Genomic DNA, 15,011 nt, shown 5'->3' on the forward strand with positions numbered 1-15,011 from the left:
AAATCACCTTTTTCAACAAATTTTAAACAAGTTTAGACTAGTAGCTAGGTCATGTTTGTGCCCAAAAATAAATGTTAGACTTATACATATGATTGAAATCCGTTTTAATTATCACCTATGGGCTTCTAGTCCTGTGTGGTGGTTGCTTTGTTTTGTTGTGCACGGGGTCGTTTCTGGGTGGAGAGCGAGAGTTGATGACAGAGCTCAGGTGAAGCTGTGGAGCAGAGTAGGAGGCTGAGGGCTGCTAGCTGCACTAACTTAGCTGTCTCTGATGCTGCTGAGTGCTAGCACGTCTCTCCCTCAGCAGCAGCAGTCAGGACTGCAAAGAAAAAGAAATAACAGTTACAGTCTGAGTGAAGCGCTAGAGCCGCGGACCAATTCCCGACCGACCCCGACAACTAAAGCCTCGACTGGTAACAATTGAGCTAGCTCGATGCTAACTAGCGGTTAGCATCCGCCGCTAACACCGTCTTCCCGGCTCACCGCGATGGCATAACACCGGAGGCTCCCGTGACGGTCGGCTATCGCTTCACTCACACTATCCTTCCCTTTGCAGTCCTGACAACTGCTGCTGTCTGGGGCAGGAGGCTACACAGCTTAGCCCCAGAGGAGGGGCCCAGTTTCAATGTTTCGTTTACAAACTGCAACGAAGAAAACTCCACACTCTACCTGCTATGCTGTTTGATGATGCATGCAATGCAATGCAATGACGTATTTTAAGAAGTTCTTAAGTAGGAAAAATAAGAAATTCGTAAGAAATGACTGTTCTTAAGACAGTTCTTAAGAAAATATTGAGGAATTGCACTTAAGAACTTTCTTATGAACTTCTTAATTTTCTTCTGAAGACATTTCTTAAGATCTTTCTTAAGAACATATTGGTGAATCCGGCCCCTGGTGTCCCACAAAAAATACGTCACCAACTGACACGGGAAAGGGCGGCTTTTGGTGTGTGACGTCACCTACGCGACTTGTAGTCTTTCTGGTTACAGATTCTTCCGAATTTTATTGTACAATAGTTTTACGATAAACTGCTGATTTCTCTTCATGAAACGTGATGTTTTAAACAGGTAGAGGTCATATTTTTTTCTCATGGCACAATTCAATCGGATCATGAAATAAAACTTTCAGTCCCGTTCACTTGCATGGATAGTTTTTCAGAGTTGAGGTCCCATGGTGACCGTTACTTCCTGCTTTCGCTTAGGCTCTCTATGGTAAATAACCTAAAGAAATTGTAGCTAACATGCTAATTAGCTTGCTCTTCTTCTCTGGCAAAACCATGGGCAAAACACGACCGCATTGCATCGTGGGATGTGGGAGTAGAAAATAGTGTACGCTTGTTCACTCAATTTTGCGGTGCATTGTGGGCGTTTTGTCGTCCACTACCAGGCTTGGGGGGTAACGGACTACGGTGTTACGTAGTCAGGATACCAAAAAAGGGTAACTGTAGTCCGTTACAAGTACAGAAAAAAAAAACGTAATCAGATTACCGGTACTTTTGATAAAAACGGAGATTACTTCACATTTTAAAAATCAACCACAGGCTATAGAGCGGCCGTAGAAGCCACTCGCCGTCTCGTTGTATTTCAGAGGAGAGGCACAGAGCTGCTCTGCCCGTGTGTGTGGCTGAGGCTACGCTGCCTCTTTGCGTAACTCGGCACGTAAATTCACGTTGCTTTCATGAATTGTAAACACAGAGACGCCCCCTCGGTTTTAGCTTTCAGCAGTTCAGCGGCTAATTCAACTGCAGTGATGGATAACTCTACCGGAGAGCCTCAACAACGTAATGAGCATCATTTGAGGAATAAACGGCAGCTTTTACCTGATGGGGGGAGACCGACGCCTGAGCTACGGTAGCTAACAGCTAGCAGGTTACAGACTTTCTCTCTCTCTCCCTCTCTTCTACACACACACACACACACACACGCACACGCACACGCACACGCACACACACACACACACACACAGCATATCTGTTGTAAACCTTGTAATACTAGCTTGTTGAGTACAGTTAACTCATTGAGTGCCGCGCTCCTTTCCAAAGTTTTAGTCAAGTGTACCGGCAATTTAGACCATTTTTGACTTTTTATGTAGAGCCACAGTGTATTCTATATTATTGCCACCAACACATACTGTGGCTCAATTGAAAGGTTTACCTTAATGCTTCAAGTGGCCACAAACCGTTTGTTTCTACGTGCCTCTGTTCCTGAGAAAAGTCAAGCTAAACATGGCTGGGTTTCACCAAAATCCCTCCTTTTTTTCTAGAAAAGGAGATACAGCGTCTTTAATGAAAGGTGCGCTGTTTGTGTCTGTCGCTCTTCTGACACTCGCATTTCTGGATCAAAGGGCTCGTATAAGATAAATATATACAACAGTTGTTGTTCTATTCACAAAACCACCATCGGGGGCGGGGGGGGCGCCACTAAACAACAATAACACAGACGCACCGTGCCGTGTCACAGCTTCTCCCCGCGGAGCGTGAGGGTCAGTCGGCCACCGCATATAATGTGTATTAAAGTGTCTATTTTCATAATTTAAAAAAAAAGCAAAAAACGTAAAATTACGTTTTCGGCACTCAACGCATGGGAACGAAAAACGAGAAATTACGTGGTTGGCACTCAATGAGTTAACATTATTGTTGCTTCGGTTTGAGTGTGGATTAATTGTTAACGGTTTGTTGTGTAGCTAATGTGAGCCGTGGTCCAATATCACGATCCTGTTACTTAAGAGTTGGGTTTTAATAACAGCTGATCTGTGCTGTAAGTTAGTGTGGATTGTGATGAGAATGTGTTGCAATACACACTTTAAGACTTAGGCTATCTGTGCAAAGTGTAAACCATTGTTTACCTCAAACCTGTTTGTTGTGACCCCCCCGCCCCCCACTCATGGTTTGTGCCGGCGGCTGTCATAATGTTGATAAAGTGATGGTTTACAGTCGAGAGTTTATCCATTGTGTTTCATTTTGAAATTTAGCGGATGCTTGGTGCGTTTCATTTCCTCTTTCCTCTGCGTGGATTGATGCGTGATGGCTGCGTGACTGAATTTGCCCAAATTCCAAAACAATCTAACCAATTTTTGATATAAAATACAATATAAGTGCATAAAGCAATACTTACCGATCTGGCATTTCACTCAGCACAGCACAAACATTTGAAAATCAACAGCTCCACCTCCCTCACAAGTCCCACCCACCTCTCACTCCTGCTGCACCTCCACGAGCCCCCTCCCTCCCTGCTGCATGCGTTGGCATGGCAACGGTAAACAGAACAGGAACGCGAGTGAAACGGGAACAACACAAACACAACACCGGAGTTTTAAACCATATAAACGGACTCATTGATGATGACTGATGAGTTTTATAATAAACTGTTGTTAGCCTACTGCTACTGGAGACGAAGTGATTGTTACAGATTACAGTTCTCAACGAGCCGGGCCGGACCAGCTCCACCTGATGCGCTGGTTCAGGGCCAAAATAAATCCAGACCGAGCCGAGTGGAGCCGCGCCGGTCCGGAGTTCAACCGGGTCCGAACCGTTGAGAACTCCCAGAGCTAACAGCCTAGCCGTTAGCACAGAGCTAACAGTAGCCTAGCCGTTAGCACAGAGCTAACAGTAGCCTAGCCCCCTAGCCATTAGCACTGGATGCTTTATAGACATATGTGACTTCCTGTGTTTACGTATCACTCGGGGCTGCTCACTATCAACGTTACAATATCAGACATGAAACTCCGCGACCAGCTGCGGCTGCAGTTATTGGTCTTTTAAAAAACTATTTATTTCCAAAAACCTTCTTTCTTGTGTGTTGTGACTCTAGTCTCCTCTGCTCTCTGTGTCCTGCTACTGCTCTGTGTCAATACGCGTTCTTCCTGGTCGGGAGGGGGGAGAGGAGGAGAGGGGTGCACAAAGTGCTTACATATTAAGTAGGTTCGGTCGCTCGTCAAATCTTATTAATCGGACCGAATAATATTATTGGTCAGACGTTTCTCAGAATTATATGAGAATGAAAAAATGATGAGTTTTTAACCCTGTTGGGTTTCTCTTACATTTTAATGTATTTTCAGATTATTAATAGCATTTTAACTTAGACAAAGAAATGTGCAAAAGTTCCAGAAAGGTAAGTATTGCTTTAACTGGGATCAAATGTTTGAGCATAAATCAAGTCCAAGGTCTTAGTACTGTGGGTCGGATCAACTAAAGGTGTCTTTATATGCTCTCTCTCTCTCTCTCTCTCTCTCTGCCCAGTCTTATCAAAGTGGAAGTTTGCACAGGGAGAACAACTGACTGCATGCAGCTCTTGCATCACATCACTTTTTCAAAGCCAACTCAAACCTCTGTGGTTTTGTAGAAGTTTGATTGATCCTGTAAATTAATATTTGAGCTCTGCTTGCGTTTTCATTCAGCTGGCACTTCGTCTGTGTCTGTAACAGCACTCTGTATTGTCTGCATGATACATTATGAAGTAAATGTATGCAGCAGCACAAAGATATAGACAGTATATTACTGCTGTGATGTTGGTATTCCGACTGAAGGCCACTATCAATGTTCGATGATGTGTTGGCTCTGCAGAACGTTCGGGTTGTGCTACAACCCCGGTTTTACGATTGAGAACAAGAGTTCGTACTTTTGTCATATTGCTGATCCCAGATCAGCCACTGAATATTTACGTGTTAGCCCTTTCCAGCCAACCAGGTGCCTCCACCTGGTTTAGGCGGCGCTCTCTACCAGTATAAAACCTGCTCCACAGCCCCCGCCCGTCCTCAGACACCCATTCATTCCATCAGATTGCAGACGTCATGTCAACGGCACAAAACACAAAAAACTGGAGAGTGCCATTGCCTCTGTACCGAAGATCAACATAAAGTTCTTTGGAGAGCAAGACCTGAGGACCATCCGGGCAGAGACACTTTTTACTAACTTCATAGTTGAGCACAATTTGCCTTTGTCCATGGCTGATCATGCAGGACCATTGCTTAGAAAAGTGTTTCCTGAGGAGTCAAATTGCCCAAGACAGCTGCTATCATTAATACACTTTCCAAACATGATGAACAACTTGCCAGTGCTCAAATGTGCCATTAGCATAGCAGCCGATGGCAGCACTGACATGGATGATGTAAAGCTCTACCCTTTGGTTGTTCGTCTCTATGAACTGAAGGAGGGAAGAAACTTTTTGCAAACCTCTTCACAGTTATGCTCGGGGTCTGTGTGATTTTCCACAGTAACGAAGACTGTGAAAGGATCTTCAGCTTGGTTACCAAAAACAAAACGCAATATCGTGCTAGCCTAAGCACGGGGACACCTCTCCATTCCGACACACCGCTGTTCCGAAACACCACTGTTCTGAACGTCCCCCCGAAACACCGCTGTTCCAAACCCCCCCCTGCAGCTGTCCGTGGTGCTGAACAGGGTGACGTTTACACTCTGCATTGTGGCTTGTCTGTGAAACGCACGCTGCTCAGAGACTGAACAGATCTGTCCCACTTGCTTTCTCCCCCACTCAAAAGAAATACACTTTTTTTTCTCTCCCCCGCTCCGCTCGAGCATGGCTGAACCGGCTTGAGCCCACTTCATGGGTATGAGGCTGCTGCAGCCGCTCCTGCTGACAGCAGACAGGGGGAGGAAAAAATAATAAATTTGCTTTGGTTGGGTTTCGGAAAGGCGGGGTGTAACCGACCCACCCCTAGTGCTACATGGATCCTGCCAACAACGCCAGAATGTGGCGAGGTGAAGAGGGCCCGGGCGGGCTTCGAACCTAGACTCCCGGGTAATAGTCATGCACGCTAACCACTTGGCCAAAGGGACATCCCCTTGGCCAAGTAGCCAGGGCGCATGATCAATTGGGAGGCATAGTGACAGGACCCTCAACTGTCACACAAGTAAAACAGTGTAATATCTCAGTTCACTGAAGCATATACCTGCATTACACTATGTTCTCATCCTATATGCTGGATATATAGCCTATTGTAAAAATCATAATAAATCCAATGCATTTCAAATGGAGGATACATATTCTAAAGCAGAGGTCTTCAACAGGGGGTCCGAGGTACTGCAGGGGGGTCGCGAAAGTTTTGGTTGAGGGAAAAAAAAAAAAGTTGAAAGTTATGAAAAAAGATCCATTGTGAATATAGGGATGTTCCCTGCTGCTGAACATCATATTTTTACATAGAAGTCCTTTGTTTTCCTATAATATACTGTAGGTGTCAGGGAGCCTTGTATTGTATCTGATACAAACACCCATCGCGGGCGCGCGCGCACACACACACACCACTGTCACTGGTGCTGTGACACTCGGCCCCTGAACCGTCGGCTACACAACACAACGATGGGACTTTAGTTTTCATTCTCCATACACACTTAATGTTAATTCACAGCACACACTCATACAACGGTGACATTAACGCGCGCCGCCACGTCTGCTCATAGCGCAGCAGTAATGAAGCAGGCCGTGACACTGTCACTGAAACACTCCGTGGAACCGAGACATGACACGGCGGGGCCGGGCCCGGTGACGATTGGGGGTGAGTCGCGAGTCTTGGTAGAGCACGGCCGCTGCAGCGACCCTCGGACAGTCCCATTGCTGCGTGTCAATCCCCCCTCTCACTTTCTCTCCGCGCCCCCGTCTCTCTCCAGCTGCCCTTTCAAAATAAATGCATAAAAAGCCAGAGAAAAAAACAAAGTAGGGGAAACACTGCTTTATTTTCTCTGTCTTTTTATGGTTTAGTCGTGGAATTATTTCATTGGTGCAGTAGCAGCGTTCAGTTACCGAGCGTATAGTTGTGACCTGTTGTGATCATAGATGACATGGCATATATTTTTTATGTAAGTCCCTTTGAAATATAGGAGTCCCATGACCAGCCAAACTCCTAAAAAAAAAGCGTGATTTATAGTCCAGAATATGGTACTTTTAGCATATGGCAACAGGGCCGTTGCTAGGAATTCTGGGCCCCCTGAAAGAATATTAAAGTGGGCCCCTGCCCCCTGACTTTTCCACTTTTTTTTCATAGACTACGTTTGTATTATCATTTTTTATTTAGCCTACTTTGTTTTGATGCTAATGCAGCATTACTATGAGTATCAGTCAGGGTCTTATGCAGAATAATTCAGTCATACAAAGATTAGACTACTGGGGTTTTTGTGGGCCCTACTGGGTGCTGGGCCCATAGAATTATCATCACCTTTTTCCCATATACAACAGCCCTGTATGGCACTACAGGACCAGTTAAATATAAAACACAATTGTATACAATATATATATAAGTAGGGGTCCCCGCTCCATCTCTCCATCAGTTTGGGGGTCCTTGGCCTGGAAAACGTTGAAGACCCCTGTTCTAAAGAATATAAATCCAATGCATTTCCACAATTACATGGGTATGTGTTTTAAAATGGCTGTAGCAACAGGTTCCAATTAGGTTTTTGAAGGTAAATAAACGTGTTTCTCTGTATTTTCTTTATGAATTCCTGTGTACACTTAGTTTGGGCCTTTTAAAACAGATCCGGTTTTACAGCTTACATTCATTTATATCATGTTTACACTCATTGTTAATGCCATTATGACAAGACATTCCGGAATTGTCATTGAATCATATCAAAGAATCTTGAAGTAAACAGTCACTATTGTGGCAGAACACTTCACAGTAGTGCGTTAGTGGTAGAGTAGGAGAGATACGTTACGCTTCGGTCCAAGTTTGACTTCAACAGCGCATTTTAAGATGTTTCGCCTGTGTTCCTGCATCTCAGAGGTTTGTTTTCTTGAAAAATTGCACATTTTCTATCATTACTTTTGGGTGTATTTAACATTGTCAGTGGTAAAAGCTGAAACTATTTCAACTTCATAGTTCTCACTGCTCTAGTTTATATTAGTTGTGAAGATAAATCATGTTTCAATTAATCTAACACATTTTATTTATCTGTACAGCGTTCGGTTTCTGTTGTAAATACTGTGGGAAATGAGAGAAATAACACCCACCGCTCTCTGGCAAGGTAAGGAAGTTCATACCCATTAAGAAACAGTTTTCCTTTGCTTCAGTTACATAGACAAGTTAATTAGCCTTTTCATTCGTGTTGGATAATTTTACACAAAATGCTAAAAAGCAATTGTGTGTGTGTAAAGTGTCTCAAGACACAAGCATTTATCCTGGTCCTGTTGGTGGAGTTGTAGACACCTGACCACCTGACTCATGACTCTGATTAATCAGAATCGGGATAGAGTTGTAATTGGTTCAGATGTTTTACTGTATGGTATAACCTAAATACATTTTTCAGCAGTGTACATATAAACTGGTCTACTCACTATCATTTTTCTTTTGTCACTCAGGCCTTTTAAGAGAAACAATAAAGGTAAGACCACTCTTCCTGGCCACATATCTGTATTCCTTCAGCTCGTTTGTTAGCTAGGACACTAAGTGACACATGCAAGACTGTATTTTGTATTTGCCAGAAACTGATTTGCTCCAGTCAATCATTAAATTCAGTCAGATAACAATAATTGTTTGTCTCTTTTACCAGTGTCCCCCCTTCAGATAGCAAAACCAGAAAGAAAGGAATGCCAAAATGGTGGGGAAGAAAGGTATGTGTGTTTGACTATTTTTTTCAGTCTCTCTCCTCAAAAACATCAAATCTGTTCTAGTAAATATTATGCTGAATTTGGTCCGCAATCTATGACACTAATAAAAACAACAAAAAAACAACTGTGTTCCTCTTGCTCTCCAGAGTTGCCACTTCCATCGCTTTGGCAAAGGCAGATAATCAAAGAAGACCATGGTGGCGTCGCCTCCTTGGTCCACTCTTGGTATGTTTGACTGTTTAATTTGCTTCATATTAAACAAATGTACATAGTAAGAATAACATTTGAACATATATGTTATCAACAATATGTTATTTGACATACTTGATCCCAAATACTGTTTTTCCCCTACAGCCAATGGTAGATCATTCCAAAGATGAGAAACAAAGGTAAGACCACTCCTGGACATATCTGTTCCTTCATATTCCTTCAGCTCGTTTGTTAGCTAGGACACTTAGTGACTCAGAGAATTTCACAAGTTGAAATTTTTATCCTGCCAGTGTTAATGCAAGACTGTATTTGCTCTTTGCCAGAAACTGAATTATCTGTTCATATGTTGCTCCAGCCAATCATTAAATTCAGTTAGATAACAATAATTGTTCATCTCTTTTACCAGTGTCCCCCCTTCAGATGACAAAACCAAAAAGAATGGGATGCCAAAGTGGTGGGAAAGAAAGGTATGTGTTTGACACATAGTGAAGGGTCGATGTGAACCTGTGTTGAGGTTTATTAATTAATTAGTATTAATATTTAGAGGAAGGAGGCTGGAGCACACGGATTAAAGCTTTTAATAAGGTGTGGCTGCTGACGTTTCGACTCTGTGCTCCAACCTCCTTCCTCTAAATACTGCTCATCTGTCTCTGACCCTGAGACGCACTGGTCTGCAGTTCGTCCCCAAAGCTGAAGCGCGAGGATTCTCCCACCTGATTAGTATAAGTATTTATCAATTAGTGTTTTTCTGCATGATTTAACCAGTGTTTGTTTACCTCAACAGAAAAAATGTAAAGTTTCGCCCACACCTATAAAAATGACTCCACAAGAAAACACACCTAGAAAGAAGACCCCAAAAGAAAACACACCTAGAAAGAAGACCCCAAAAGAAAACACACCTAGAAAGAAGACCCCACAAGAAAACACACCTAGAAGGAAGACCCCACAAGAAAACACACCTAGAAAGACCCTACAAGAAAACACAACTGTAAGGAAGACCCCGCAACAAAACACACCTGTAAGGAAGTCCCCACAAGAAAACACACCTAGAAAGACCCCACAAGAAAACACATCTGTAAGGAAGACCCCACAAGAAAACACACCTAGAAAGACCCTACAAGAAAACACACCTGTAAGGAAGTCCCCACAAGAAAACACACCTAGAAAGACCCTACAAGAAAACACACCTGTAAGGAAGTCCCCACAAGAAAACAAACCTAGAAAGACCCTACAAGAAATCACACCTAGAGAGAAAACCCCACAACAAAACACACCTGTAAGGAAGACCCCACAAGAAATCACACCTATAAAGAAGACCCCACAAGAAATCACACCTATAAGGAAGACCCTACAAGAAAACACACCTATAAGGAAGACCCCACAAGAAAACACACCTATAAGGAAGACCCCACAAGAAAACACACCTAGAAAGAACCTACCAGAAATCACACCTATAAGGAAGACCCCACAAGAAAACACACCTATAAGGAAGACCCCACAAGAAAACAGGGCGGTTGAATGTAAAAGTCAAAAGGCAAAAAGGGAAAAACTTGTTCCTCAAGCTCAGCCCACAAAGACACATAGACTTCAGCACATCAGCTGTCTTGGGTAAGTACATCTGGATGTCCATACACACACAAGAAAACAAGTCTAACAGACACGAGTCAAATCACAGTCAGACAGTTAAAAGGACATTAACTCCAGTTTGTGAACACATCATTGAATCATGATACTGACTGTTTGACTTGTGTTTGTTCTGTTTGTGTGTCAGATTCCCAAATCCAGCACAGATCTGTTACATGAACTCCTGCCTCCAAAGCCTCCTCACACTGGAGGACTTCACTGGCTACATCATTCAGCAGGAGCAGGTTTTGAGATTGTGCCCTGATGCTGCAATCCTTAGGTACAGCAGCCTTCTGACAGAAGCACTTATTCTATCCTCAAGTTGTAGCCTGAACACCCAAGAGTTTAAAGTCATGGACTATGCCTCTAACCCATCCCTCTGCCTCTCTCCAGATCATTATTAGACATTCAAAGGTTCCAATTCTCCGGTGAGGCCTCCATTAAACTCCGCCTTCTTTCTGCGTTCAAGAAGGCGGTAGCTCGTAATGACCCAGAATTTAAAAATCTTGACCAGAAAGTGAGTAAACAGGTTTCATGGTTTGTTTGTTTTAAACATCTTCCTGATAGTTTCTGCTTAAATGTTTAACCCCCTCTTTCCATTTGTGTGTACGCATATTTACAGGACGCTCATGAGTTTTTGACATCCGTGCTGAACCAGATCAGATGGTTGACCTCTGATCTCCAGGTGTTAGGTCTTTGCATGAACCGGGTCTATACCTGTCCAGTGGAGAACAACTTTGTATTTAAAATGCACAACATCAGGAAATGCAAGGGGTAAACTAGGCAGTTACACACAGTTCATTTTGGTGAACTGATCATGAACTATACTGGTGAATATTCCACTGACAATTCTGCTACATTATAACCATGTTATCTCTTCAATTTGTAGTTGTTGTACAATGTCTACCAGGGAGGAGGATTATACTAACCTGTCCCTGGACTTGACTTGTGGTTACGGAACTGTACAAGAGATGTTAGAAAATTATCTTGGGGTAAGAAACAACTCTCTATTCGCATTAGAAAACCACTATCATAAGAAATAATGTAGAAAACACAACATTTTTCAATCTTGCTATTATTTCTTGCATTAGTATGTGTATGGATATGTAAATGTTTAGTGTTGTACACCCAAATCCTGTGTAGAAGTGAAATAATGTTGATTTTGTGCTGTTCTGCAGGAGAGGACATTGAATTTCAAATGTGAGTGTGGTGGTATAACATCTGGCCAGCGCTCATCGTTTGTTAATCTTCCAAGGTAAGCGACATCAAATCCATCACATGACACACCCAACCCAACAATGGTTCTGGTTCGTCCATTGGTATGAGTAATTATGAAATGGTCATGGTGAAAAATACCATTCGGACTATGTTATAACACTACACTAATCTGTTTCTGTCACCTGGTGTTGTCACCTGTCTCTTCTGTCTGTCTGTCCACAGAGTGCTGGTCTTACACCTCAAGCGGTTTAGCTATTCACCAGACTTCAAGCTCATGAAGAACCATGACCCGGTGGTCCTGTCCAGAGACCTGGTTGTGCCCTCTAATCAGGTACATAAACACTAAATGACCTAATAACAAACAATGCCAGCAGACTGGGCTTATAGGAGTACATATTTGGAGATGTGTGGACTAACTCTGATACATTGTGTTTCTTCTCAGGGTGGTGGTTGCTACAGTTTGGTCAGCACCATCAACCATATCGGTAACACTGCAACATCAGGTATGATAATCTGTTGTTTTCCTTAAACTTCACACAGAGTATATAAGAAACAATCATACCTTCATAACATCCAAAGCAACCCACTTAATGACGTTTGTCCTCCCGCTAGGACATTACATCTGTGATGCGGTGGATCCTGACGTGGGACGGACTGATGTAACCGACCGCTGGTTCACATACAGCGATAATCTGGTTAATTCAACAAGCGGTGTCTCTGTTTGTAACCAGCGAGAGCAGACATCCTACATTCTGTTTTACAAAAGACAAGTAAGTCAGCTGTCACAAGTCAAACACATCAGATGCAGTAGAGATGAACTTACATATTACATTTGAGAAGATGGATTTACGTAGAAATTCACTTATTCTTTTTCTGTGTTTTTCTATTCTCAGGACTAGACAGCCGGACACTTCCTAAGAACCATTAACGAAAACCATTCGCACTTAGCCTATCGTCTGCAGCTCACCAGGTGATGTTCATTTGGTGAGTAGAGCCACAAATGGATCCGAGTCACTCTCTACAGCTTTCTTTAAGAGTTGCTCAAATGTGGACTCCCTTCATTCAGCCGCTTCGACAACTCTCAACTCCCTTCATTCAGCCGCTTCGACAACTCACAAGCAAACAACAAGCAACAAGCAAGTCCTGGTGCCAGGAGAAGAACCACCATCCCTTAGGAGGAGGGGCCCCCAGAGAGCCTGGTTCCTCCCAAGGTTTCTCCCTCTTACAGGGAGTTTTTCCTTGCCACTGTCGCCAAAAAAAGCACAAATCACAGCTTCTTTGAGCAGTGATTCAAATTCTAATTGGACATTAGGTTTAGGTGCATGGCTTGCTCTCTGGGGGAGAAGAAACAATGTGGTAAGGTGGTAGGTAAGACCAAACTATGTGAACATCTGTCACATCTTGGCCACTTTAAACAGCTCTTTGATGACAGCCAGCCTCAGTCTAGCCACACTCACATCACTTTCTGGTGCCAAGTCACTGTAGTAGCTATCGCTCTCTCTCTATCTAAATTTCTCTCTCTCTCTATCTATCACTCTCTCTCTATCTATCTCTCACTCCCTCTCTCTCTATCTGTCTATCTCTCTCTCTCTCTCTGTAAATAAATAAATAAAAAATATATTTTTTTTAAATATTTGCATTTTGTTTTGAGTTTATTTAATTTTACCTGCTACTCTGGATGTTGACTGAACTAAAGTCTGGTCTTACAGTAACTACCTCTGTGAACATCAACAAGCACACGATGTGAAATTAACTGTTTGAATATAATTGAATGTAGTTGAGTATAGTATATTTTTATATTTAAGGTCCTTGCGTGTTAGTTAATAGGTAATAAGGTCCTTATAAGTCCTTATAAGCTGCTTATTAACATTATGTGTTTATAAGACTAAGTGTTAATAATGCCATTATAATATACTTAATATCAGACTATAAGAGATTTACAAGAACTTAAAAGAAACTTGTTAACAGCTTGTAGATGCTTATGAACATTAATAAAAGCCTCATGAGTATCTTATAAGTGTTCATAATAGCATTACAAACACATATTGCAGACATGAAAACAGGTCATGGGTGAAAAAGGTGAGAAGGATACGACCCCTCTAGGGGGATCCGGGAGCATGCTCCCCCGGAAGAAAAATTTGAATATTTCATATTTGAAAGCATTAATCTGATGCATTTTGAGAAGAAATTCAAGAAGAAGTACAAGACAGTATGAGTGTATGATAAAGTATCGTCACATTATGCTATATAACGTTATTAGTGTTGTCACGATACCAACATGTTGGTACTGGTATTGGTACCAACATGTTTTTTGATACTTTTCCAAATACAAAGAGAACACAAAAAATGTCATTATTGACTTTACTTTAGTAGAAAATCTTAGAACTATTATGCATCAGTAAATAATCAATCCCTGCTGCTGCAGGATTAAAATTGAAATTTCCATCAATATTAATCTGAACTCTTCCTAAATTAAAACATTAGTGGTCTGTTTAAAAATGAATATCAACTTGTTTCAACTTGTGTTTTCCTCTTCTTCTAGTTTTTTTCTCTTCTCAATTCAAGGCTCTTGTAATCTATACATCCAAATCCCGATCACTTGTCACTTGACCCCCCCCCCCTCAAAAATATTTTCTCATCGGATTTGCACGATTCACGTAGGTCATCTATTTTGGTTTCAAAACGGCGAATTTCGCCGAAAGGTGAGTGATTCTCATGCCTGATATTGACTTAAAGGATAATTTCCGTTTTTTACAACCTGGACCTTATTTCTAGCATAAAATACGATCATTTTACTCACCCAGACAACTTTGGTGTCATTTGGAGTTGTTTTGACGAAATTAGCCCCAGTGGAGCGGCGCATATATCCGTATAATGCGAGAACACGGGGCACGCAATGCAGCCTCTAAATAACACATTATCCGCCGCAAAACTCGTTCATTTCGCCAATATTTTGTAATGATACACTAGTGCTATTCCCCTCCGAGCCCGTGGTGGCATGTTAACAACATCCGGGGTCTGTAGGTTGACCTACTGACCTCTGACCTGGATGATGTCATCTCCGACCGCTGCCCGGCTCATTCTGATAATAATCATTCTGCTATGGCATTCAGGTCCATTTTTAGCTCAACTAGCCGGAGCTTTAGTGAGTCCAGGTTGAGGAGAGGAAGCCTGTGGAAGCTGAACTTCATCCAGCTGCTCATTTTGTTCTGACAAGTCAGAAACACGCAGAAACGAACCATAGCATTAGCGGTAGCAAGTTAGCCGTCCCGGGCAGCGGTCGGAGATGACATCATCCAGATAAGAGGTTAGTAGTCAACCTACAGGCGCAGCATGTTGATAACATGCCACCACGGGCACGGAGGGGAATAGCACTAGTGTATCATAACAAAAATATTGGCGAAA

This window comes from Trachurus trachurus, assembly GCF_905171665.1.
Source record: "Trachurus trachurus genome assembly, chromosome: 11".
NCBI classification, from domain to species: Eukaryota; Metazoa; Chordata; class Actinopteri; order Carangiformes; family Carangidae; genus Trachurus; species Trachurus trachurus.